Here is a 27,033-nt window from a genome sequence, read left to right as displayed (position 1 = left end):
TAAGTGGGTAGCAATCCAGATACAAAGGCCCCCCGAGGGTCTCCCCCTTTGACCCTGATGAGCTGGGATTGTATAGGTTACAAAACCTATCCTATGTATTGGGGTAATCGACCGTGTCTCCTGAAAGAGACATAGCCCATGATCATCAATAAAGGTTCCCCAATCGGAATGGTCTAACTTGGAGGCTAGACCTGGTATATTCCAAGAGAGGACCCTTAGATTAGATAGATCTAAAGGTTTTGCAATTGAGGGGTCAGGGGTTTCTACCTCCTGCTGAATTGACAAGCAAAGTGGCCCCTCGCAACCTTGAAGAGTTCCCAAAACATCCCCCGGTTTACTGGATGGGGCTCCCAATCTGTTCGAATCTTGTAATGTAATGTAATGTAAGTTCGTATTTATACCGCGCGACTGTCACTCCAAGGAGCATCTTGGCGCCTACACAGACCAGAGAGGATCTAGATTCTGGTCCGGCTGCTTTCATACTAGTGCTCTTGCGCACGTGTCAGGAAGACTAAAGATCCAGGTCTTCAATGCCTTTCTCAACTCATATTCCCGTTCCATAGCACAGAGGTGTGGGGGGAGTTTGTTCCATGCCTTGGATACTAGGACTGGCAGAGATTTGCCACCCCTTGAAGTGAGTCTAAAAGTCGGAATAGCCAACAAGTTGGCATTGGAGGATCTAAGGATGCGCGATGGACAATATCGGACGAACCTTTTTTGTATGTACTTTGGTCCTTGCGAATGAAAGTCCCTCAAGGTGATTACTAGGACTTTGAACTACACCCGTTTGACCACTGGTAGCCAATGAAGAATGTTCAATGCGGTAGACGCTGAGGATTTCTTTGGCCATTTCAGAACCAGCCTCGCAGCTGCATGCTGCACCATTTGTAACTTGTGAGAAACTACCTTGTTGGTTTCTGCATATAGACTATTACAATAGTCAAGTATCGATGTTACGAGGGCGACCGCTACCATTTTCCTGGCTGATAGTGGGAGTAAGTCAAAGAATTTTCTTAGACATTAAACGACAGATCTGCATTGTAGGAACTGGGGTCACCAGTTCCCCGGGGGTAGCCTGGCACGAGCGGGTAGGCACCTGAAAGCTCAGATGTTAAGTGTCTACACAACACACGCATCCACTGAGACAATAAGTACACGCAAAGTCTGAGACCACACCAGTATGTTTGATTCAAATCAATGAGTTTTATCTGCATTCAAGATCACGGTCAGTAGCGAGAAGGCCCTACAGATGGGCCGGGCCCGCGGCGGTGAATTCCCAGTCAGCGCTTCGTGGCCAGGTTAGTCAGCGCCCTCAGCGCTCGAGTTGGCAACCGCACTTCGCGGCACAGCAGATCTAGCAGTCACAGTTTTTTAGGCAGTTGTAGCGCTTCAGCAGGCCTTCGCAGCGCTCTGGGAAAAAGGACAGCACTACTCCGGGCACGTCAATCTCCCAAGCCCAAGCAGGTCAGAGGGTTACAGCGCTACAAGGATCTCTGCACTCCTCTCAGGCAGCGCTTCACGGGGGACAACGCTGGGTTAGGTAGGCAGACAGTTCACTAGTGGAGCTCTGAGGAGCAGCCCAGTTCAGTTCAGTCCAGGCAGGTCAGCAATACAGCCAGTACGGTCATGGGTAGTTAGGCAGATCAGCGCAGGGACCCAGGGGAGGAAGGGGGCGCATGTGCAATACAGTCCAGTACCTTGTTAGCACAGGTGAGCTTCTTCTTGGCGCTTGTTGGTTCTGGCGCCTTGGGTTGAAGTAGTTTCTTGGTTTCCTGAGAAGGGGGGGGGGGGGGGATCGTGAGTTGAAGGCTTGTCAGCAGGTCACTTCAGATGGTCCCTGGGTACCCCTCCCGCCGGGCCAGATCAGTGGGCTAGTTCAGGGTTCCTCACTCTACTTGGAAGGCAGCACCTAAGCCCTGTCACTCCCAGTGGCATAGATCCCTGACTAGGCCCTACCGCCTAAATCTCCTGCGTGGGTCCCCCAGGTCAGTGATGACCCAACTACTCTACTCTGCTCTGACTGGAAAGTTTCCCTCCCTTTCCTTATATAGCGACAGTTGGCAGTTGGCAGTGGCAGTTGGTGTCACATCCCCTGTTCTAGAAGGTTCCAGGAGCTTCCCTCATTCTAGTTATGGGCAGGCTGGCAGGCTGGCATTGATACATTGTTTGAGGGTTCCAGCCAGCTTATGGCTACTAGAGTGCGCCTAAAAAGACCACGCTGCAGTAGCAGGGGTCAGTGGCAGTCATGTTAGGGGAAGAGAGTACCTGCACCTTAACATTGATAAGCAATAGGAAGATGCCCAGAGTCCTAAAGCCAACAAAAATTAGGTGGGAAAAATAAGGCGAGGGCGAAAAGAAATGGGGAAAGACCACCCTAGGGCTGACAGGTCTAACATGCGTCCCCCCCAGCTAAAAGTGGGGAGAGCTTCCCAACCTCTAGGGAGTTCTCGTCACTAAGGCGGAAAAATACCGGGAGAGACCGCCAGCATTCGCGTGGTCAACTCCGGGCCAATGTTCCACCCGAAAACCCATCCCCTGTAGGGAAATGGACCACCTTAGCAACTTGGGGTTTTCGCTTCTCATTTGCAAGAGCCAGCGAAGGGGTCGGTGGTCGGTTTGAATCAGGAAGTAAGAGCCAAAGAGGTATGGCCTCAACTTCTTCAAAGCCCAGACCATAGGGAAGGCTTCTCGCTCGATGGTACTCCATCGCCGTTCCCGAGGGAGGAATCTTCGGGAGATAAAGGCCACAGGTTGGTCTTGGCCATCGTTGTTGAGTTGCGAACGCACAGCGCATACGCCGTGCTCTGAGGCATCCGTCTGCACGATGAATTCTTTCTGGAAGTCAGGAGTGGCCAGCACCGGAGCGGTGCACGTCGCGCACTTCAGTGTTTCAAATGCCTCTTGGCAAGCAACCGTCCAGATCACCTTGCGGGGCTGCTTCTTGGACTTTAGCTCAGTCAAGGGGGCTACGAGGTATACACCCGTTACAACGCATCTTTTACAACTACCTACTGTTACAACGCATCTTTTACAACGCATACCATTACAACGCATTGCGCTGGGGGGCGCTCTAGGATAGGGAATAAGTATAATTTACTATCCAACACCTTCCCTAGTGTCCACGGGGACTGGAGTTAGAATAGTAAATTATACTTACCACTATCCAGCACCTCAAAGCGCTATGCGTTGTAATGGTATGCGTTGTAATGGTCGCGTTGTAATAGTAGGTAGTTGTAACGGTATGCGTTGTAACATGGTACATCCGGGCTACGATGGTACCATATCCCTTGACGAACCTGCGGTAGTATCCAGTGAGGCCGAGGAAGGCTCGGACCTCAGTTTGGGTCTTGGGGGGCTCCCAGGCCATGATGGTCTCGATTTTGGCCTGGAGGGGTTGCACCTTACCCCCGCCCACCAGGTGTCCCAGGTACACAACAGTTCCCTGTCCAATCTGCCACTTGCTAGCCTTGATGGTGAGGCCAGCGCATTGCAGAGCCTGCAGCACCTCCTGGACATGCTGTAGACGGTCCTCCCAGGTGCTACTGAAGACAGCTATGTCATTCAGGTATGCCGCTGAGAAGGACTCCAGGCCAGACAACACCTGGTTCACCAACCGCTGGAAAGTGGCCGGAGCATTCTTGAGCCCGAAGGGCATCACTCTAAATTGGAAGTGGCCCTCGGGGGTGGAGAACACTGTCTTCTCCTTCGCTCCATCGGCCATGGCAATCTGCCAGTACCCTGATGTCAAGCCGATGGTGCTGAGGTACTTGGCTGCTCCCAGCCGGTCAATCAGCTCATCTGCCCGTGGGATTGGGTGAGCATCTGTCTTGGTGACAGAGTTCAATCCCCGATAGTACACACAGAACCGAAGTTTGGTGTGGTGCCCGGGGCGGCAGCTTTCGGCACCAGCTCGACCGGACTAGCCCACGGGCTGCTGGAATGTTCGATCACCCCCAGCTCCAGCATTTTGGCCAACTCACCCTGGATGCTGTTCTTCTCTTTATCGGACAGCCGGTAAGACTTGGTTTTTACAGGCAGACTGTCCCCTGTGTCCACATAATGGGTACACAGATGTGTAATTCCAGGATTGAGGGAGAACAACGAGGCGTGCCGCGCCAATACTTGGCGGCAGTCCCTCTGTTGCTCTGGGGTTAAGGATGGGGAGAGGACAAATCCCTCCACTGAACCATCCTTCTCCTGGGCCGCAAGAAGGTCAGGAAGAGGCTCACTCTCCTCCTCCTCGCTCCCATCCGTCACCATGAGGAGAGCAAGCTCCGATCGCTCATGGTGAGGCTTCAGGCTGTTGACGTGGAGCACCCGATGGGGCTTTCGGGGGGTCTTCAAATCCACAACGTAGGTGGTCTGGCCTCGATGCCCCACAATCTCCTACGGACCAGTCCACCGGTCCTGGAGGGCACTAACCTCCCGAGGCGACATGACCTACACCTTCTGTCCAGCGTCCAACTCCACCGTCCGAGCGTTGCGGTCATACCACTTCTTCATGACGGCCTGGCTAGCCTCCAAGTTGTCTGAGGCTTCCTTCCACAGCATGGCCATCTGGCTGCGGAATGCCAGCATATAGCTGATGACATCACGGGGAAGCTTTTTCGAAGTCTTTTCCCACCCCTCCTTGACAAGGCTGAGGGGCCCCCTAAGGGGATGGCCATAGAGCAGTTCGAAGGGGCTGAACCCGACTCTCTTCTGTGGCACCTCACAGTACGAAAAGAGCAGGCAAGGGAGGAGGATGTCCCATTTCCGCCTCAAGTCCTCTGGCAGGCTCCGGATCATCCCCTTCAAGGTCTTATTGAAGCGTGCTACAAGCATGTTAGTCTGGGGGTGGTAAGGAGTGGAGAACCGATAGGTCACTCCGCACTCCTTCCACATGGCCTGCATGTAGGCCGACATGAAGTTTGTGCCCCTATCCGACACCACGACCTTGGGGAATCCCACTCTGGTAAATATTCCCATTAGGGCCCGCGCCACCACAGGTGCAGTGACGGTCCTCAGAGGAATAGCCTCTGGGTACCGAGTGGCGTGGTCCACTAACACCAAGATGAACCGGTGTCCCGCAGAAGTCGGAGGGTCCAACGGCCCAACGATGTCAATTCCGACCCGCTCAGAAGGGGTCCTGACCACCGGGAGCGGTTCCAAAGGGGGCCTTCACTTTAGTCCCCGTCTTGCCACTTGCCTGGCAAGTCTTGCAGGTCTTGCAGTAGGTGTCAGAGGCAGCTCTCATCCTGGGCCAATAAAAATGTGGGACTAGCCTCGCAAAGGTCTTGTCCTGGCCCAGGTGTCCAGCCAAAGGAATCTCATGCGCCAATTCCAACAGGAAGGCCCGGTAACATTGGGGAACCACTAAGGCCCTCGAGGATCCATGCACCGGAACCGTAGGCTCACTGTAAAGGAGGCCATCCTCCCAGTACACGTGAAAACTGCCGGTCTCCTGATCAAGTCGCTTGGGCTTCGGCCTGTCGCCGCATGCCTTCAAGCGTGGGCCACTCCTTCTGCGCCCAACAGAATTCCTCCCGGGTAGGCCCTCCTTCCACATGCCACTCGGCAAGGGTCGGCAAGTCCCCAACGGGAACGACATCCACCTCCACGGACTCCGGGGGTACCTCCGCAGGCTCCCCATCCATCACACAGGATGTGTCTTCCACAACATTCTCAGGACCAGTATTGGGTTGGGCCGTTATCTCAGGCTCCAACCCAGGTTGAGTTTCTCGCCGGGCAGCCATGGACCGCGTGACCACGCAGGTCCATCCTGGTAACCCCAGCATCTCAGTGTGGGCCTTAAACTCCACTTCCTTCCAGGCGGTATGTTCCAGGTCGTTACCCAGCAGACAGTCCACAGGCAAGGCAGGGCTTATTGCAACTCTCAACGGGCCTTGAACTCCTCCCAACTCAAAGGGAACCTGAGCCACTGGATAGTTGTTCAGACTGCCGTCAGCCAACACGGCCGGATGGAACACATCAGGTACTACCTGCTCAGGGGACACCAGCCGCCTCACTACGGTGGTCATGCTGGCACCTGTGTCCCTCAGAGCATCCACCTCCTCCCCATTGACCTTCACCCTCTGCTGGTACTTAGCAGTATTCGATGGTAAGGGTGTCACTGGGACCATCTCTCTATCCCCAAGTGAAACCAGGGTCAGGCTTGTCCACTCCACTCCCCTTCCCTATCTAGGGGCAGCTCCATCCCAAGCGCTACACTAGCCACCCCGGGACAATTGCCACCTGGGGGGGGTCGTTTGCGACACTGGGCATCTCCCTTGTAGTGTCCGACCTCTCTGCACTCATAGCACCGGACAACTTTTGGCTGCTGACTCTTGTCAGGGTAAGTGGGCTTCGGGGAACTGGACTGAGGTGGGGTACCTACTCCTCTCCCAAAGTGTCTAGTTTGTGGGCCTCGTGAGAACTCCTTCTTTTTATCTCCCCCCTCAATCTTCTGGGGGACGCCCTGTCCGCCTTTCGGGCCATCTCCCCCGGACCCTTGGGTAAAACCTGGGTGCTAACCCAAGTATCCGCCTCCTCCGCAAGCTCACGGGGATCAGTCAGCTTGCGGTCCACCAGATGTTGGCGCAGCTCCGGAAAACATTTATCCAAGAGCTGCTCTCTCAAAAAAAGATTGTACAGGCCCTCATAGTCATGCACCTCGCTGCCACGCACCAACCATCCAGAGCCTTATGGGCGTAATCAAAGAAATCCACCCAATTCTGTGTGGACAGCTTATGGGTGCCACAAAACTTTTGGCGGCACCTTTCAGGGTTGAGACCAAACTTTTTAATGAGCGCCTCCTTCATGGGGGAATACCTGAACTGGTCTGCCTTATCCAGGTACAGGAGGGTGTCCCTGACGTTGGGAGGTATATAACGATACAGGCCACCACCCCAGTATTTCTCGTGACGTAAATAATTAATTTACTCTCTTAATTTCTATGCAGGTAAGTACTTAATCAATAATAACTCAGATCGGAAGAAAAAGACAGAGTCCGTGGTGTTAGAGTTCTTAGGGGTTTTATTCCTTAAAAAGGAATGGTCATGGCCAGGATATCATGTTCTGACCACCACAGGGGTGTCAGAAGGGATAGAGCGCTACATTTTATTAACAGTACATAGCTTATATACTTAATTCATGCCATAAGCAACAGTGCAGGAGGCGTAACAGCTGAGAGAAGACAAGATAACGGTATCCACGTGTTACTAGTGCGTAATCAAGAGGCGTGGACTAGGCGTAACTGGAGGTGTGTTCTAGAAACGTCACAAGTAAGTGACACATGTGGGTGGCACTAACAGAAATGTTGCAATGTCAGCAGAAATCGGAAACTTGGATGCGCGCGCAGCTGCATGACGTGTGATGCACGTGAGACTAGAGGGTGCATGGGGACTTGACATTTACACTGACGGAAAGAGACAGAAGTCTGGCATGTCAGATCAACTTGTGCTTCTATCATATCTGATATCTGGTGTTTAGGAACTAAGCTATCTGGACGGAAAGGTCTCTAGGGCAGAAGCTATTCTATACTTGCTGTGAGTGCGTGTATAAGCGCCTGAGTGTCTGTATGAGGAGCGTGGGGGCATGGGCCTTCCCTGGTAGCATGGTAACGGAGCTATGAATTACTTGCATAAAGACAGCGTGGCTGGCCCTTTGGCTCTGCAGCTGAGGGTAATGTTTACTGAAACTAGCAGGCAGGAATGCGTCTTCGGGGAGGGAAACAGATAACTCGAAGGTTATAGTCAATCTTGGCAGGCAGCAGGCTGAGCTGAGCGCGAGGGGCCGCGCTAGAAGTAAGTCAGAGTTCACGAGTACAGGGGCAGCCTGGGCAGAGGCCCTTGGAGTCAGAAGCCAGAAAAGAGGCTCGGTGGCAGAAATTCAGGGGCCTATTCAGCTAGAGCTGAAAAACGTTGAAGTATACTACAAAAAGACGTTGGCATAGCATATTTAGGAAAGGACCATTCAATCCATTCAAGGTGGATCTGAAAGAGGACATGTTAACGTTGGACGCAAATGTATTTGCGTCTTCATAGCTGGTACAGGAGGGAAGTTACATGCACTTTAACTCGTACATGGAGACGGTGGGGTAGGGAACACATCTTGACCATAAAATTTATATTTCCTCATTCCCTCCTTGTTCCCTATGGACCCTTCATGATATATTAATCATCATAAATTGATCAGTTTGTTCTTGCAACATTATTTGTTCATCTTTCTTTCTTTGACGGTTTGAGAGGAAACTGGAATGTTCAATACATGATGTGGCACACAGTCCACATATCGCCGGCCCACACTGTAGGCACAGGCAGCAGCTGAATACTATGACAAGGCCGAAACCTAGGAAGGATAGGATCTTCCATCCCCAGGCAGTTAACGTTGTCCAGAACCAACCGGACCAAGTCCAGGTGCCTGGATTCTGATGTATCTGATTTGCAATTTTATGCAGACGGGTAATAGCTTGATAGACAGATGGCGCATTTTGTGGAATGAAAACACAGCAACTTGACCCGATGACCTTACAGGCTCCACCTCTATCTGCCAAGATGACGTCAATAACAAGACGATTTTGAAGGACAACAACCCGCATAGCAGATTGCTCCTCTGTTAAGTTACCTAAGGCGGAGGCAGTTTCATGTACTACAGCTTCAAGTGTTCTAGTTAATCTACGTATTAGTTTACTGTTTTGGACAGGTCCTAAAAAGAAAAAGAATCCTTTATTGAAATCAGTGTACTGTTCCCATGCCGTTTCTGTGTAGTCGACAAGTGGGATATCTCTTCTGGGTCTATTCTTTACTAGATTGGTATTTCTATGGTAATCAGGGGGAGCTAGAAAAACAGGTGGCAGAAGGAATGCAATATAACAGGTACCATCCCAATCTGGAGGCAAACGTATGTATGCGGTGTAGGAAGGTGGATATCTGACTATGGTTACCCCCAAACTTTTTGCCTGGTGTTTAGCTGGTTTTTGACTTAGTTGGCCTGGGATCCTGCTATTCAGGGCCCCAGGCTGATTGCTCTCTCCTTAAAATGGACTCCATGTACCCTAGGTGCATAACATAATTGGAACTGGTTCACCTTATAGGCCCCTGTAACAGTGTACCCTAGGTACCCAGGGCATAGGTGCATCCAAGGCCTACCAGGGGCTGCAGCACGTCTTGTGCCACCCCTGGCCTGGCCTCCAGATTTGACACAACTGGCTGATCACTCAGCTGGGGTAAGTTGGTGTAATCACCTCTTACTTAGATATAGTATCCCTATATCTAACCTTAAACTGGACACATGTTAACCTGTAAGCCATTCCTATGGAAGGCCCCTGCAATCCTGGGGGCAGAGTGCATGGTTACATGTGAGATGGTGCTCTAGCATGAGCTGAGCCTGTCTGCAGCTGTCGGGAACCAATCCCTAAGCTGTTCTGGGATATTGCAATACCATATACTCTTAAGTGCATTATAATCCTCGCGGTTATATGCTATCTTTGGTTTGGCTTTATCAAAACATGTCGAGTAAGGTGTCATACGAATTGGAATACTATCCCCTCGCCAGTTCTGGCGATGGGGATAGCATTCCACCCTTCTAGAGGGACACGACATGTGTGTAGCCTTAACCCCGGTTAAAGTTAACCAGAGCCTCAGCATCACAAAATGGATGCTGCCACCACAGACACAAGTCTGGCCTCCTGCTGCTGACCGAAACTCGGCAGATGGTGGCCTGGACAAAGGGTTTCCTGCCTGGGGAGGTGCGAGCACCACCCCAGACAGGGTTTTGTGTATTGGGTAGGACAGGGCTGAATAGATTGAGACATGCCTGGGGCACACAAGGTGTCCCTGTGCATAAGCCAGCCCAAACCGGTTCTGGGGCTTTCCAGCCCCAGTCCTGGCGAGGAGCTGGACAAAGGAGAGGGGGTGTAACCACCCCCCTTCCTGGTCCCACCCATAGGGGAGGGACCTAGCAGGAGATCCACCCCTCAGATTGGAATAAGAGAGGGAGCAGTGCCATTGCACAGCAGATCATCCTGAAATCAACTTTAAACAAGAAGAAGACTGGACTTCGACATTCTGCTGCACAGAAGACTGAAGAGAATCTCCCTAGTGGCCTAGGAGGGGCCACCCTGTGAACACAGGCATCACCCAGCACCTCGACGTCTGCTTTGCCGCCGCCTCCCGCCGGAGCCCGAGTGCAGAGCCTGACAAGACACAGCTTCCCAGACTTCTCCCAGCCCAATCCACAGTCCCTGCAAAGAAGGGACCCGTGGAGGCACCGAGAGACGTGGGAGCGGCCATCTTGAAAGACCCCCGAGACGCTGACTGCGCAGCACCCGAGGCACCCTCGACTCTGTGCTTTGGGGTTTGAGAAGCCCCACAACCGAGCAGCATTTGCACCAAAGATCAGCCCTCCAGCATCTCCACGATCTGCGTGGGGCCCTTTTGCTTTTTGCCACTCGACTCGCCATCCCGGCCGCTTGTCACGTGGTCAGCGGCCATCTTGGCGACGAAACCTACAATTTACACTGTGGGTCTGGTTGCTCCAGACCTGCCCTAGCTCCTGTGAAAAGGAGCACCCGCTCTGACCTTGCTGGTCCGAGTGAACAGCATCTTTCAACTTCTGCGTGGCTTGCATTTGCCAAGGCCTGTTTGCTCCGATCAGGTCGCCGACACCGCCAACAGCGAGAAGCCTACGTGGGACAGCTCGTGACCGACTCCTGGACGTCCTCGACCCCGGGTATCCACGTGGCTGCAGAAAGAAGCTACCCGACAACGCCTGTTTGCACCCGACATCACCTGGTTCCACTCTGGTTCCACGGCAGTCACTGGCTAGTGACTTTGAACACTGTCCCCTCTGCTTTCAGGTCTTCACATCTACAGATCCACCCTTGGATCCACCGGAACTCTTCTCATCGAGCCGCCTGCAGCATCTCCTGCTCCAAGCACCATCGACCAGCGTGACGAAACCCGACACATCTTCGACCCTGTGCACCCGCTTCCTGTGGGTGAGGTAACTCAGCTCCGCCGGTGCTCCTGCACTGGTACACATCCCAAGGGCCTGTGTTTTAAGTTTCAGCTCCGTAGGTCACTCGGAAGGTTCCTAACTTTCTAACTTTGTGCTTTTTACGCACCATAGACTTTGTATTGAGAAGTGCGTGCACTTTGGACACTGCACCCGAGTCCCGTGGGCCTTTCCCGACTTAGTTAACTCCAGTCTCGAATAGCTCCAGCGATTCCCAAGGCCCTAGGCCTCTTCACTTTCCTCCTGGTATCCCTTATACCACTTATTTAGTATATGGTTTAGGTGGCCCCTAGGGCTCATCCATATTGTGCAACTTTTGTGTATTTTAAACTGTCTTGTGATTTAACGCTTGTGCTTCTGTGCTCATAAAGAGTCCAGGGGATTTTTATAGTTAATAAATCAATATATATTTTCAATATATATCTGTGTGGTGTCCCTTTCATTTGGTATTCAAGGGGGTTGTGTATGGTATAACAGCTGGCTTCACATGCCTTTCAGAGTTTAGCCTAAGACTGCTTTGTCCACGTTACCACTAGGATAACTGGTCTACAAGGTTGAATTACAACCATCATCATAAGGGTTGCTTGGCATGGTACAAAGTGATCACTAGAACTAGTGAGCATTATATACCAGGCCAACTTCTCACATTGGTGAGCAGCGGATTGGGATCTGAGCTTGCTGTTGTTTTACCATTACAATCTTTGAGATTATCATCTGAAAGATCACACAGGTACCTGCTAGGTACATATAAAACAAGACTAGTATACTTAAGTTCTACTGAACTTAGTTGTTGTAGAGCAAAGGGAGTAGCACACCCTAGCTACAACTACTAGATAGGTTTAGTAGGTAAACACCAGTGTAGGTAGATTGCAACACATCCACCCACACTAGAGCAATGTCTGGAACAGAGGGGTCCAGTGGACTTACTCCTGTTGAGAGTGACCCTCCAAGGGCACCATCCCAGTTTGCTATTTTTCCCTTTAAGGAATTAAGACAGCTTTGTGTCTTAAGGGGTCTGAAGACAGGGCCTTCCCCTACTACAGACCACCTAAGAGAGCTCTTGGATCAGTCTGAGGCTCTAAAGACCTCTAAAGCAAACCCCACAGGGAATGCTGAAGGAGGCCATCCTTCAGAGGATGATACTGTAGACACCCCTGCCCCTATCATCCTGGTAGATGAGGATGCCTCCACCACTGGAGCCCCTCAGATAGATGTAGAGGAAGAAGAAGAAGAGGGGGAGGAGGTGGAAAGCAGTGAGTCAGATGATGACAGAGATAGTCAGGTGCTGGTCAGTAGACTGAACCAGGCTAACTTAAGTCAACTTGGGAATGAATCAGGTAACAACCCATTCAGACCCTCAGGTGGACTTAACCAGGAGCCTAGGAGGAGAAGGATTCACTCAGGTGACTCTGACAACTCCTATGCTTCTAGAGGTTCTCATGGTCACTCCAGAAGGAGGATGACTAGCCCTCAGAGAAGGGAACATGAGACCAAATTGAGAGAATCTCAAATTAGAGAGGCTGAATTGAGAGTCCAGAGACAAGAGTTAGAGATTGCCCTGGCCCAAGAGAAACTTGCTAGAGCAAGACAGCCTAGAGAGAGTGGGGTAATAGAACCCACTGGTGGCAGCAATATCCACAAGGATAAAGACAGGTCTTTTGATAATAGAAACTTGAGTAAGATTGTGCCCCCCTATAAAGCTGGGGATGACATCCATAAATGGATTACTGCAATGGAGAGAGCCTGCAGAGTACAGCAGATCCCTCAGGAGCAGTGGGCAGCAATCTTGTGGCTCTCCTTTGAAGGTAGAGGCCGAGACAGACTCCTCACAGTTAGTGATGGGGATTCTAGAAACTACATGGTCCTGAAGAGTGCTCTGATTGATGGGTTAGGCTTAACCACTGAACAGTACAGGTTAATGTTCAGAGATACCCAGAAGACACAGACTCAGGACTGGTCTGAATTTGTTGAGTGTGCCACTAAGGCTCTGGAGGGCTGGTTGCTGGGAAGTAAGGTTACTGACTATACAGGATTGTATAATTTAATTATGAGAGAGCAAATCTTAAGTAATTGGCAAAATCAGCTTCTACATCAGCACCTGGTTGACTCTGATCTGACCTCCCCACAAGAATTGGGTAGGAGGGCAGACAAATGGGTCAGAACCAGGATCAGACCTAAGAACCAGGGTGGTGACCAAAAGAAAGAGACTACCAAGCCTCAAGAGAAGGGTGGGGATAAAAGTAAGGAAAAGACTTCCCCAGGGCCCCAAAACTCCAGGGATGGGGGTGGGTCCCAAGACACTTCTACAACCCAGAAAAAGCCTTATTGTCATACCTGTAAACAGGTGGGGCATTACAAAACAGATAGCTGTTGTCCCAAGAATGGCAATAAGGAGAATATACCTCCAGGTAAGGCTCCAACACCTCCTGTCACTGTTAGCAGTGGTCCCCCAGGTGGTGGGAGCACCCCCAAGAATTTGGGTGGGTTTACTTTTGGAGGACAGGTGGACTCTGGCCTATCCAGGTCCCCTAACTCAGATACTCTTGTCTATGAGACTGGCATGGGGTTTGCCAATTTCACTGCTTGCCCAAACACTTTGAGCAAGTATAGACAGGAGCCCCTCATCAATGGCTTGAAAGTTGAGGCCTTCAGAGACACAGGGGCTAGCATCACCATGGTGGCTGAATGTCTAGTCCCCTCAAGGCAACTTTTACCTGATGCCAGATATCAGGTGACAAACATTGATGGCATAGAAACCAATCATCCCATGGCAGTAGTCAATCTTAGCTGGGGAGGTGTCACTGGCCCAAAGAGAGTGGCAGTGTCAGCAAACTTGCCTGTAGATTGCCTACTGGGTAATGATTTGGAAATCTCAGCCTGGGCTGAGGTTGAACAGCAAACCCATTCTAGAATGGTAAATCTCCATGGAAAGGTTAGTGGGGCTGTAATGGCTACAGCCCCAATTCAAGATGTCCTTCCTGAAAAGGTTGGGAGGGCTGAGCAAACCTCAGCCCCATCTTTAGATAACTTCCCTCCTGGAAAGAGTAGCAGGGCTGTACTAGTAACAGCCCATACCCAAACTGAGTCTCCTCCTGAAAAGGTTGGTGGGGCTGTGATGGCCACAGCCCAAACTCAAACTGATACATGGGTAGTGAAGCCTGAAATGATGGATCACTCCACCCAAACAGAGAGCATTGAGGAGGAAGAGAAATCTCCCTCCCACCAGACTTTAGGAAAGGATCAGCCTCCTCAGGGAACTGATCTTACCCCTGATGAAGGAACTGTCCCAGAGGTTGTTAGGCCTGGCCTAACAGAGCCTCTGATGGCAGTGGACCCTTCTCAGGTGGGACCCAGTCTGAAGCAGGTAACCTGCCCCTCTCTACCTTGCCTTACTCAGCCCGGGGCTGCAGAGGACAAGAAGGACAGTGAGACCCAAAGGGCCCCCTGTCAAATAAAGCACCCCCATCAACAGATTAGGGGCACCGAAACTAGTAGCCCTAGTGAGGTGCAAACTTTAAAAACTCCTGAGGGATCCCCCTTAAAAGTAGTTAGGGACCTCCCCCAGATGGATATTGTTGGGCACAGCCAAACCTGGGACCCTAAGGGCCCAAACCTGAACTGTCCCTCCAGTAAGCCAAACAGAGGGACTCAGCCTCCAGCTTTAGGTAGCCAGAGGTTGACCCTGAGAGCACAGTGCAACTCAGTCAAAGAAAGAAAGGCACACATGGTGGAGAGTGATTGGAGGAAGCTGAGCCCTACAGAGGAAACTCACTTCAGTACTCCATCCCAACACCAACCTTTGACTTTGCAAAGACACACCACAGGTAGAGATTCCCTATGGTGGAGACCCTCAGATACCCTTAGGGTGAGGGATTGCTTAGTGGACCATGAAACAGGGGGTTACCAAGCCAGAGCTGGTACTTCCTTATATGGCCACTTAGGCAATATAGGCTTACCTGGTCAAGGATAGCCTTATCTCCTTTCGTTTGGGGGGGGTTATGTAGGAAGGTGGATATCTGACTATGGTTACCCCCAAACTTTTTGCCTGGTGTTTAGCTGGTTTTTGACTTAGTTGGCCTGGGATCCTGCTATTCAGGGCCCCAGGCTGATTGCTCTCTCCTTAAAATGGACTCCATGTACCCTAGGTGCATAACATAATTGGAACTGGTTCACCTTATAGGCCCCTGTAACAGTGTACCCTAGGTACCCAGGGCATAGGTGCATCCAAGGCCTACCAGGGGCTGCAGCACGTCTTGTGCCACCCCTGGCCTGGCCTCCAGATTTGACACAACTGGCTGATCACTCAGCTGGGGTAAGTTGGTGTAATCACCTCTTACTTAGATATAGTATCCCTATATCTAACCTTAAACTGGACACATGTTAACCTGTAAGCCATTCCTATGGAAGGCCCCTGCAATCCTGGGGGCAGAGTGCATGGTTACATGTGAGATGGTGCTCTAGCATGAGCTGAGCCTGTCTGCAGCTGTCGGGAACCAATCCCTAAGCTGTTCTGGGATATTGCAATACCATATACTCTTAAGTGCATTATAATCCTCGCGGTTATATGCTATCTTTGGTTTGGCTTTATCAAAACATGTCGAGTAAGGTGTCATACGAATTGGAATACTATCCCCTCGCCAGTTCTGGCGATGGGGATAGCATTCCACCCTTCTAGAGGGACACGACATGTGTGTAGCCTTAACCCCGGTTAAAGTTAACCAGAGCCTCAGCATCACAAAATGGATGCTGCCACCACAGACACAAGTCTGGCCTCCTGCTGCTGACCGAAACTCGGCAGATGGTGGCCTGGACAAAGGGTTTCCTGCCTGGGGAGGTGCGAGCACCACCCCAGACAGGGTTTTGTGTATTGGGTAGGACAGGGCTGAATAGATTGAGACATGCCTGGGGCACACAAGGTGTCCCTGTGCATAAGCCAGCCCAAACCGGTTCTGGGGCTTTCCAGCCCCAGTCCTGGCGAGGAGCTGGACAAAGGAGAGGGGGTGTAACCACCCCCCTTCCTGGTCCCACCCATAGGGGAGGGACCTAGCAGGAGATCCACCCCTCAGATTGGAATAAGAGAGGGAGCAGTGCCATTGCACAGCAGATCATCCTGAAATCAACTTTAAACAAGAAGAAGACTGGACTTCGACATTCTGCTGCACAGAAGACTGAAGAGAATCTCCCTAGTGGCCTAGGAGGGGCCACCCTGTGAACACAGGCATCACCCAGCACCTCGACGTCTGCTTTGCCGCCGCCTCCCGCCGGAGCCCGAGTGCAGAGCCTGACAAGACACAGCTTCCCAGACTTCTCCCAGCCCAATCCACAGTCCCTGCAAAGAAGGGACCCGTGGAGGCACCGAGAGACGTGGGAGCGGCCATCTTGAAAGACCCCCGAGACGCTGACTGCGCAGCACCCGAGGCACCCTCGACTCTGTGCTTTGGGGTTTGAGAAGCCCCACAACCGAGCAGCATTTGCACCAAAGATCAGCCCTCCAGCATCTCCACGATCTGCGTGGGGCCCTTTTGCTTTTTGCCACTCGACTCGCCATCCCGGCCGCTTGTCACGTGGTCAGCGGCCATCTTGGCGACGAAACCTACAATTTACACTGTGGGTCTGGTTGCTCCAGACCTGCCCTAGCTCCTGTGAAAAGGAGCACCCGCTCTGACCTTGCTGGTCCGAGTGAACAGCATCTTTCAACTTCTGCGTGGCTTGCATTTGCCAAGGCCTGTTTGCTCCGATCAGGTCGCCGACACCGCCAACAGCGAGAAGCCTACGTGGGACAGCTCGTGACCGACTCCTGGACGTCCTCGACCCCGGGTATCCACGTGGCTGCAGAAAGAAGCTACCCGACAACGCCTGTTTGCACCCGACATCACCTGGTTCCACTCTGGTTCCACGGCAGTCACTGGCTAGTGACTTTGAACACTGTCCCCTCTGCACCCGCTTCCTGTGGGTGAGGTAACTCAGCTCCGCCGGTGCTCCTGCACTGGTACACATCCCAAGGGCCTGTGTTTTAAGTTTCAGCTCCGTAGGTCACTCGGAAGGTTCCTAACTTTCTAACTTTGTGCTTTTTACGCACCATAGACTTTGTATTGAGAAGTGCGTGCACTTTGGACACTGCACCCGAGTCCCGTGGGCCTTTCCCGACTTAGTTAACTCCAGTCTCGAATAGCTCCAGCGATTCCCAAGGCCCTAGGCCTCTTCACTTTCCTCCTGGTATCCCTTATACCACTTATTTAGTATATGGTTTAGGTGGCCCCTAGGGCTCATCCATATTGTGCAACTTTTGTGTATTTTAAACTGTCTTGTGATTTAACGCTTGTGCTTCTGTGCTCATAAAGAGTCCAGGGGATTTTTATAGTTAATAAATCAATATATATTTTCAATATATATCTGTGTGGTGTCCCTTTCATTTGGTATTCAAGGGGGTTGTGTATGGTATAACAGCTAGCTTCACATGCCTTTCAGAGTTTAGCCTAAGACTGCTTTGTCCACGTTACCACTAGGATAACTGGTCTACAAGGTTGAATTACAACCATCATCATAAGGGTTGCTTGGCATGGTACAAAGTGATCACTAGAACTAGTGAGCATTATATACCAGGCCAACTTCTCACATGCGGTATGACCACAAACAAAATAGGAATGACGAGTAGCTTTAAAGGACGATTTACCATGATCACTGAATTCGACCACGGTAGTGCATTTACTATGACCTAAGTGTACTGAACCTTTCTTGCTAACACATAGTTCACCGGTGACTGGTAATACTGACATATGAGGCAGAGCTGGTGCGGCTTCGGATTCTACAGTAAGGATCATGAGGCTAATTGTGTAATTACCTAATCCATATACTTCATTTTCTAGATCAGTTCCTATTCGAGTGGGGAGTCCCTCTTTATCAGGGTAACAGACGTTGAGCAGAACTAAGTTCAGGTTTCCCCAAACCCAGCTCCCATCGAAAACAGCAATATCAGGATCTAAGGAATTAATTATTTTAAACCATGCACCACAGGAGCCGTTGTGAGTGAACGGGTACGGAAAGAGGGGCAGAGCTCCCTTGTAATTCTGGTAGGGAGGGAGTCGGCCACATATCCAGCAGTTTGTAGCGTTATTAGTCTGATGGGAGTGGTGCAGCATACTAATGAATGTGTTATTGCGCAGCGCCAGTCTGTAGGAGAGTTCATGTTGTGGTAACTCACTAAAAGAATGTTCAGCAGAGACATTGTAGACAGATTGTTCATGCTTGAAGATAGGACAGTATATAGGAAGCAGTATACTGGCAATAATAATTAGAACACTTAGAAAAAACATTATTAACAATGTCACTATACAGTGACTACGCAGTGATTTGCAGTATGTATTTCTTTTGACTTGTCTCTCTCTCTCTCTATCTCGATCTAGGGGATACATGTCAGAAACTTTTTAACCGATTCACCTAGGGGAGGACTTAAACAATTAAACTGTCTGACTTGCTAGATCGGAGTTTCGTACGGTATTCCTCTTGGGGAGTTTTCTCTCGTTCGGATACTTCAAAGTCACTGGTTTTGATACAGTCTTTGGTGGGGGTGGACGAGTCAGAGTCTTGTTTTAGTTCATGTTTTAGTTCATTGCAAAGCTTAATATGACTCGTGTGGACCCACCCCTTTCTTCCTTCCAACTTGACGGCGGTCCTGGTAGTAAGGAGGACGATCTTCGGGGCTTTCCAGCGGGGCTCCAACGGACTTTTCCGGTCGAAATTCCGGACGAGAACTATGTCCCCCGGACGGACCTCATGTGGCTTTACATCAGTGTTGTCAGGAAAGGCTGCGGCAACCTGTGAACGACATGATTGGAGTGCAGACATCAAGGAGGCAAGGTAATCTGTCAACATATTACAATCAACATCAGTGATTTTCTTCGGAATGGGCGTCCCCCACATATTCGGTGGTCTGCCAAAAACCACTTCGTACGGGGATAGCCCTGATCTCGAGTGGGCGACCATCCTCATGTAGAATAGTGCCACTGGCAGGGCGACTATCCAGTCGACCCCTTTCTCCTGACATATCTTAGCAAGTCGGGTCTTTAATGTCTGGTTATGCCTTTCTACAAGGCCTGCGGCTTCGGGGTGTCGGACACAGTGGAACTTCCACTGATATCCTAGCAAAAGGGAAACCTGTTTCATCAACTCGGATGAGAATGGCTGTCCGTTATCTGAATACACGACACGGGGCAAACCGTACCGTGGGAAGAATTCACGAACCAGCTGCTTGGCAGTGGTTGGGGCGGTGTAATCTGATACTGGGTAAGCTTCTGTCCAACGGGAAAGTGCACAAACAACTACGAGAACATATTTGAAACCTCAACAACTGTCCATCTGGATATAATCCATCTGGAGGACTTCAAAAGGGTGATCGGGAGGATGAAATCCACCTTGCTCTACAGGGACGCTTTTACCTGGATTGAACTGACAACAGATCATGCAAGTACGCACTTTCTGTTTTGCTGCTGCTCGTAAGTGTTTATTGTACCAGAGATTCTGCAAACAATCTATCATGGCTTTCTCTCCTAGATGTGCAGGACTATGTGCTGTATTTATCATGCTTTGAACCATTGAGTCGGGGAGAAACCATGTACATTTTCCCTTCGTCATCCAACCTTGATCTGTCTGAATCCCTCCTAGTTCAGTCCATTTCTTTATTTCATCTGGAGTAGCGTGTGTCTGGATATCGATTACGTCTAGGGTGGGATCTCTAACCGCCATACACTTTGTCGGTACTATTGTCTTTGTCACATCCGTAATCTGGGTGTGAGTCAGTGCTGTATGTTTTGCTGTCTGGTCTGCCAGGTCGTTACCCTGGGAAACAGAATCTGTAACTTTAGTATGTGCTTTACACTTCATGACTGATATGCCCGAGGGCAAATGTATTGCTTCTAACAGTGCTTGAATGAGGGGACCATGTTGTATCTTGGCCCCATGAGAGGTCAGGAAACCTCGTTCTTGCCAGAGGACTCCGAAGTCGTGTACAACTCCGAATGCATAACGTGAATCTGTGTATATGTTAACATTTCTGTTCCTGGCTAGAATACAAGCTCGGGTCAGAGCGATGAGCTCTGCTGCTTGAGCAGACAGTGTGTCAATACGATGTGTTTCTTTAACTTCAGTTTCAGTGGTCACGGCATACGCAGCCACTAATTCTCCTGTATTTGTTCTCATGCATGAACCGTCCACATAAAGTGTTAGGTCTGGATTTGTCAGTGGGACATCTGTTAAGTCTCGTCGTGGCTTTGTTACTGCATTAATGACCTCTATGCAATCATGCGGGGCTGGATCTGTCATAATTGTAGGTAACAGTGTTGCGGGGTTCAGGATACTGCAGCGTCTGATTTCTATGTGTGGCTGGAATAACGTTAATTCATAACCTGTCAGTCGTGCTATAGTCAAGTGCTGAGTCTGGGTTCTGTTTAACAAAACCTCTACAGAGTGTGGTACTTGAACTGTTAACTGATGACCTAAAACAATTGAATCACTTTGTCTTATTGCTAACGCTGTTGCTGCTACTGACTTTAAGCATGCAGGGAGTGCCTGAGCTACTGAATCCAATGTACTTGAGAAATAAGCGCAAGGCTTATGTGAACCTGCTTGATCTTGGGTGAGGACAGACAACGCTGTACCATCACGTTCTGTAACAAAAAGTGTAAACGGTTTGCTGTAACATGGTGTCGCTAAAACTGGTGCTTGGCATAAAGCTTTCTTTAATTCTTCAAAAGCCTGTGTATGTTCTTGAGTCCAAGGGAGGGCAGTCGAAGTTGCTGCCTCCTGCGTTGTTAACTGAATGAGTGGTTTGGCTAGAAATGCATACTGGGGAATCCATTGTCTGCAGTACGAGGTGAGGCCTATGAAGGCCCGCACTTCCTTTTGTGTCTGGGGTTGCGGCATATTTACAATTAACTGAATGCGATCGGGAGTGAGCTGTCTCCCCACTTTGGACAGCAAGTGACCCAAGTACACAACTTGCTGAACACAGAATTGTAACTTTGAAGGGGACACCTTGTGTCCCTTGTCTGCCAGGAAATGTAAAACTGTCAGTGATGCTTGTTCGCATTCGGGCTCACTTCGTGCGGTGATCAGTAGATCATCGACGTATTGCAGTAAAGCGGTGTTAACTGGCATTTGAATACAATCTAGTTGTCTTTTCAGTGCTTGACTATAGATGCTGGGGCTTTCTGTGAATCCTTGAGGTGCGCGTGAAAATTTGAAGCTGCGTCCATTTAAACTGAATCCGAAGAGATATTGGCTCTCTGGATCAATAGGCACGCTGAAAAAGGCGTTCTTGAGATCAATTACGGTAAAGAACGTTGCTTCTGAATCAATAGCAGTCAATAAGGAGGAGATATCGGGGACCACAGGATACTGTGGAATAATGCATTTATTCAGTTCTCTTAAATCAATCACCAGCCGATATACTGGCGGTGCATTGGGATCAGTACGTTTAAGAATTGGAATGATGGGTGAATTACAGACATTGGAGTCGGTCTCTACGACCACTCCTTGGGCAATGAGCTCTTCAATGATTTTCAGTAAAGCCACTACAGCATCGGGTGGTAACTTGTATTGTCTGATTCGGGGTAATACAACACCTGCCTTGAGTGTAACGCGGTATGGTGTAATGTGCATACAGCCTACATCAGTTGGGCCTTTTGCCCACAAGTAATCTGGTACATTTTTCAATCTGACATCGAATTCTCGCAAAACATAATGACCCTTGAAATCCCGTAGAAAGAGTCTGACTCCCTCCGGGGAACAGCATATTATAGCTCCTAGAGCCTTCAATGTTTTAATTCCTAACAGATTTTCTGGACATGATTTCGTAAGTAATAAGTCTGTGACACGTGATAACGGACCCACAGCCAGGGGAACTGGTTGCGATACCTCATTTACAATAGGCTGTCCTGAAAAACCAAGGGAAACATTCTGTGAGCCTGAGAGGGGTGCCCCTGGAACTTCATCATGGCTGATTGTGGTGCGACTTGCCCCTGTGTCAATTAAAAACTTTCTGTCTTTTCCTAATACTTGACTATGTACATAAGGACCTTCTTGATCTACAGGAATCTCAATAAGAGGCAAGTCACCTTCCCTCTCTAGGCTGTTTCATGTGTATCGTGAATATTCGGGATAAGCGGACTGGGCATACTGGTACATCTGCTGTGAAACTTGCTGAGACGCGGCAATGGGCTGTGGCTGTGGTACCGCTACTGTCTGTGCTGGAACTGAAGAAGCATGCATAGGCTGTGTATTCTGTGTATTCTGTGAAGACTGATGCTGGTTATGGTCTTGTCTAGGCGGATGCGGTCTTTCTTTAGTTTTACCTGTCGCTATATTGTGTTTTAGTACCGGGCATTCATGTACGTAGTGACCTGGCTGCTTGCAATAATTACATGTCCCTTTAACGGGAGCTGTAGGGTGACTTGTCTGGGTCGTACCCTTTCTGTGACCGTCGGCTTGGACTGTCTGTGCTACTAACATTTTCATCTTTGTGTCTTTCATACGTTTCTGTTCCTGATCTTGTTCTTCTCTAATTCTGTTCTGGTGGTATTGTAACATCTGTAACATCTGTGATGGCGTATTTGCTTGCCATGTACTCTCGACCTTATATACACGGTTTTTAACTAACGGTAGGGAATTCTCGACTAACTTTGATACAAAAAGATGCGGGTACGACTCGCTACTTGGTTTGAGGCCACTATTAATAATGAAACATTTCTCGAATCTTGAATAGAAGTCACTAGTATCTTCATCATGTTTCTGTTTACAGGACGAGATGGCGTCCCAATCTTCCTTTCTAGTTGTCAATAATCTGGGCAGAACCTGTACTATCAAACCTGGTAATGCTTTAGTTTTGTCCCCAAGGCCTACCCCCGGGACCCGTTTTCTTTCTTCGTCCTCTATTTCTGCCCATGCAATCTTTGTGTCCCCCACCTCCCATTCCTTTTCCTTCAATTTCTCGAAGATACCCGTGGGCAATAATACTTTCAACATTTTCATGATATCATCATACGTGTAATCCCCCATTAGTAACATGTCTTTAAGCTCTCTATGAAAACCTGCAGGGTCTTTATCATGACACGGGACTAGTTTCTTCATTTCTAACAGTTCTAGCTTGGTCAATGGCGTGTGTACATATACACGTTTCAAGGTATTATCTGTACCCATAACTGGGTGTACTTCTCGTAAGGGGTTCTGACTTTCAACGCCACTCAGGCGTTGCATGTGATACATTTTCCTTTCTGGGGGCGGGGCGGGAACATATTCGGAGCTGATGAACGTGTCATATCTACGGCGTTGTTCTAGAATTATTTGTATTAACTTGGTACTTAAGCCTCTCCATCTATCCATGAGTAGTGCTTCTAGTGTTTCGTGTAAGGGACCTGGATCAGAATAATGTTTTCTGTATTTGATGAGGAGGTGCTGAATCATGTATACACCTGCTAATTTCTGCTCGTCTGGGGAGAGGTTCAGAAATGTCTGCGCTACCGTGTCATCATTATATATGTCTGCATTTTCGGCCCATGATACAGCTGATCGGGCTAGTTCTTGTTCATCCATAGAATTTAGTACGTGGTACCCAACTCGATCTCGAAGCCTTTTATCAGTTTCCTGGAACTGATGTTCAGCAGAATTCGGATTTGTCAAGGCAGAGAAGAAAACTCTCTTGCTTTCTGGACGGATGCCTTTCCTAAGGTAATTTCCCTTACCTACATATGCTATAGTATCTGCAGCTTTTTCTGGTTCTTCAGATTCTTCTTCCTCCTCGGAGGAAGCTTTGTCTTTCTCTTTTTGGTGTATCTCTATTACTGTCTTTCTTATTTTCTTGTACATGCTAGCTATGCAATTCTGTCTATCATGTTTTCCTTCCGATATATTTTGACCCCACTTGTGGAGTGCCTCTATTTCATCCTGATCTGTCTCAGGCCGGTCTCGTTCTCTTATTAGGCAATTTATAAAAAAACGTAATATATATGCTTGAGTGTCAACTTTCTGATGCTCCAAGGCATCTTTAATGCTTTCGGGATCTTTTCCAGTCTGTATAAACCGGTAGATTCTGTCTAGGTGCTCTTTCATTCCTGGAAACATTAACAGAAAATCAGTAGCGGCTCGTAACCGCAATGATGCCATCATCATTCTATCCTCTTTTCCGGGTACTGGATCATATCTGCAAACAGTAAGTTGTCCTTTGAGTATATCAAGACGGGGTGATTTGTACATGGTGGGACTCCGCAAGTCCCCTAGGGATAACCTGTGCGTTAAGGGCGGGGTCCGAGGACCCGCGGTCGCACCTCCTGAAGCGGAAGCTTGGGCATCATCTCTGTGTGGAGTCTGTATTTGTACTTGAATTTGTCTTTTTGTTAGATCAGGTAAACGTGGTTTCGGTAGATCTGTTTTGAGTGCAGGAAGTGGCGGGGCTGGCGGAACGGGGGAGGTCTGTCGTGGTACTGGCGGAGCATGATTTGGGGGCGGGGTGCCACCCTCGTCCCTGTCAGTAGGCAGGGCGCGGACAGGCAGATTGGTGTAAGCGGGAGCTACATCTTCTAGATAGGAATTCAGGAATATATCTTTAGTGGTCCTATGTGTTACTTTAGTTGGAACCAGTGGTGGCGGCAGATTTTTCGGTATTTCTGAAATGGCGTCAGGTGTACCCTCGGCCATAAGATACATGCCGTTTACTTGGCTATTTCGGATGCGATCTATTTGTTCTGTTTTTACTCGGATTCCTTCAGTAACTAATTCGTTTTCTTGAGCTTTATCTGATTCTTTAAGTCTGTCTTCTCTACGGAGTGCTCTTTCAGCACGTTTATGTGATTCCTTACGCCAAAATTCTATGGCGTCTTTCTGAGATTGTCTGGCTTTCTTTTTCCATAATGCCTCTTCTACCTTCATGATGCACTCGGCATCCCATGTTCCATTAACTGGCCATCTGTGTCTCTCGTCTAGATGTTTCGTATAATCGGCCCATAATTCTAGATACAATATGGCATCTATGCCATGCTTGTTATACATAAAGTTACCTGGAGTGTCCCTAGGGGGGATAGGAATTTCTTCCTCTAGTATCCCTTTCCTAGTTCCTATCTGCTTTAACTTGTTGAAAAACGGCATTTTGCCTACTCGATACCGAATGCGTGATCCTTGATACTTAATTCTGAATATAACTGGTTATACAAGAAAACACAATAATGCACATAAAACGGTCACATTCATACCACAACGTTAAGCACATGAAAAGACATTTGAGACATAGATTACTACCCCCTATACCGGATGTACTGCTAAACAGTACAGATACACTGCTGTAACAGTGCAGAAAATTCAGAAATTCGGAATACTAGATATACTGCTAAACAGTACAGATACACTGCCTAAAAACAGTGCAGACCGGACTTGTGTACCCAAACCCGTCTAGATACGTCCCAGCAATGGTACTCACCGGGAAGCACGGAAAACAGAAGGCCTCGGAAAACTTGACTGGACTCGACTCGAAACTTCGGAAAACTTCGGGAAACTTCGGAAAACTTCGGAAACCTTCGGAAACCTGGTGGGCCTCTTGACACCTCGGACCTTGTTTCTTTCGGCTAGGCTCTGGTCGGGATCCTCCGCACTCCTCACCGCCTCGTCTGGGCACTGATCGCAGTCTTCGTCACCTCCGTGGGTCAGAGGGAGATGCAGGAAATCCTGCCGGTACGCGTAGGTTCCATCTAACTGATGGCAGGGGACAGAGCTTGCAATGCGCCAACCGGCGCGTGAGGTGGGGGAGGGGTCCCTATTCGGGCGCCAAATGACGTAAATAATTAATTTACTCTCTTAATTTCTATGCAGGTAAGTACTTAATCAATAATAACTCAGATCGGAAGAAAAAGACAGAGTCCGTGGTGTTAGAGTTCTTAGGGGTTTTATTCCTTAAAAAGGAATGGTCATGGCCAGGATATCATGTTCTGACCACCACAGGGGTGTCAGAAGGGATAGAGCGCTACATTTTATTAACAGTACATAGCTTATATACTTAATTCATGCCATAAGCAACAGTGCAGGAGGCGTAACAGCTGAGAGAAGACAAGATAACAGTATCCACGTGTTACTAGTGCGTAATCAAGAGGCGTGGACTAGGCGTAACTGGAGGTGTGTTCTAGAAACGTCACAAGTAAGTGACACATGTGGGTGGCACTAACAGAAATGTTGCAATGTCAGCAGAAATCGGAAACTTGGATGCGCGCGCAGCTGCATGACGTGTGATGCACGTGAGACTAGAGGGTGCATGGGGACTTGACATTTACACTGACGGAAAGAGACAGAAGTCTGGCATGTCAGATCAACTTGTGCTTCTATCATATCTGATATCTGGTGTTTAGGAACTAAGCTATCTGGACGGAAAGGTCTCTAGGGCAGAAGCTATTCTATACTTGCTGTGAGTGCGTGTATAAGCGCCTGAGTGTCTGTATGAGGAGCGTGGGGGCATGGGCCTTCCCTGGTAGCATGGTAACGGAGCTATGAATTACTTGCATAAAGACAGCGTGGCTGGCCCTTTGGCTCTGCAGCTGAGGGTAATGTTTACTGAAACTAGCAGGCAGGAATGCGTCTTCGGGGAGGGAAACAGATAACTCGAAGGTTATAGTCAATCTTGGCAGGCAGCAGGCTGAGCTGAGCGCGAGGGGCCGCGCTAGAAGTAAGTCAGAGTTCACGAGTACAGGGGCAGCCTGGGCAGAGGCCCTTGGAGTCAGAAGCCAGAAAAGAGGCTCGGTGGCAGAAATTCAGGGGCCTATTCAGCTAGAGCTGAAAAACGTTGAAGTATACTACAAAAAGACGTTGGCATAGCATATTTAGGAACGGACCATTCAATCCATTCAAGGTGGATCTGAAAGAGGACATGTTAACGTTGGACGCAAATGTATTTGCGTCTTCATAGCTGGTACAGGAGGGAAGTTACATGCACTTTAACTCGTACATGGAGACGGTGGGGTACGCGCTAGGGAACACATCTTGACCATAAAATTTATATTTCCTCACTCG

General features: G+C 49.3%; 1 protein-coding gene across 1 annotated transcript in view; it reads left to right on the top strand.

Annotated features, from left to right (window-relative positions):
• Positions 1-27,033, top strand: part of LOC147736768 (uncharacterized) — a 119,234-nt gene that overhangs the window by 58,921 nt on the left and 33,280 nt on the right. The gene's annotated exons all lie outside the window — the stretch shown is intronic.

This window comes from Lissotriton vulgaris, chromosome 1_2 (genome assembly GCF_964263255.1).
Source record: "Lissotriton vulgaris chromosome 1_2, aLisVul1.2, whole genome shotgun sequence".
Classification (NCBI taxonomy): Eukaryota; Metazoa; Chordata; class Amphibia; order Caudata; family Salamandridae; genus Lissotriton; species Lissotriton vulgaris.
Note: the sequence above shows the minus strand (reverse complement) of the source record. Positions and strands in the feature narration are given on the sequence as shown.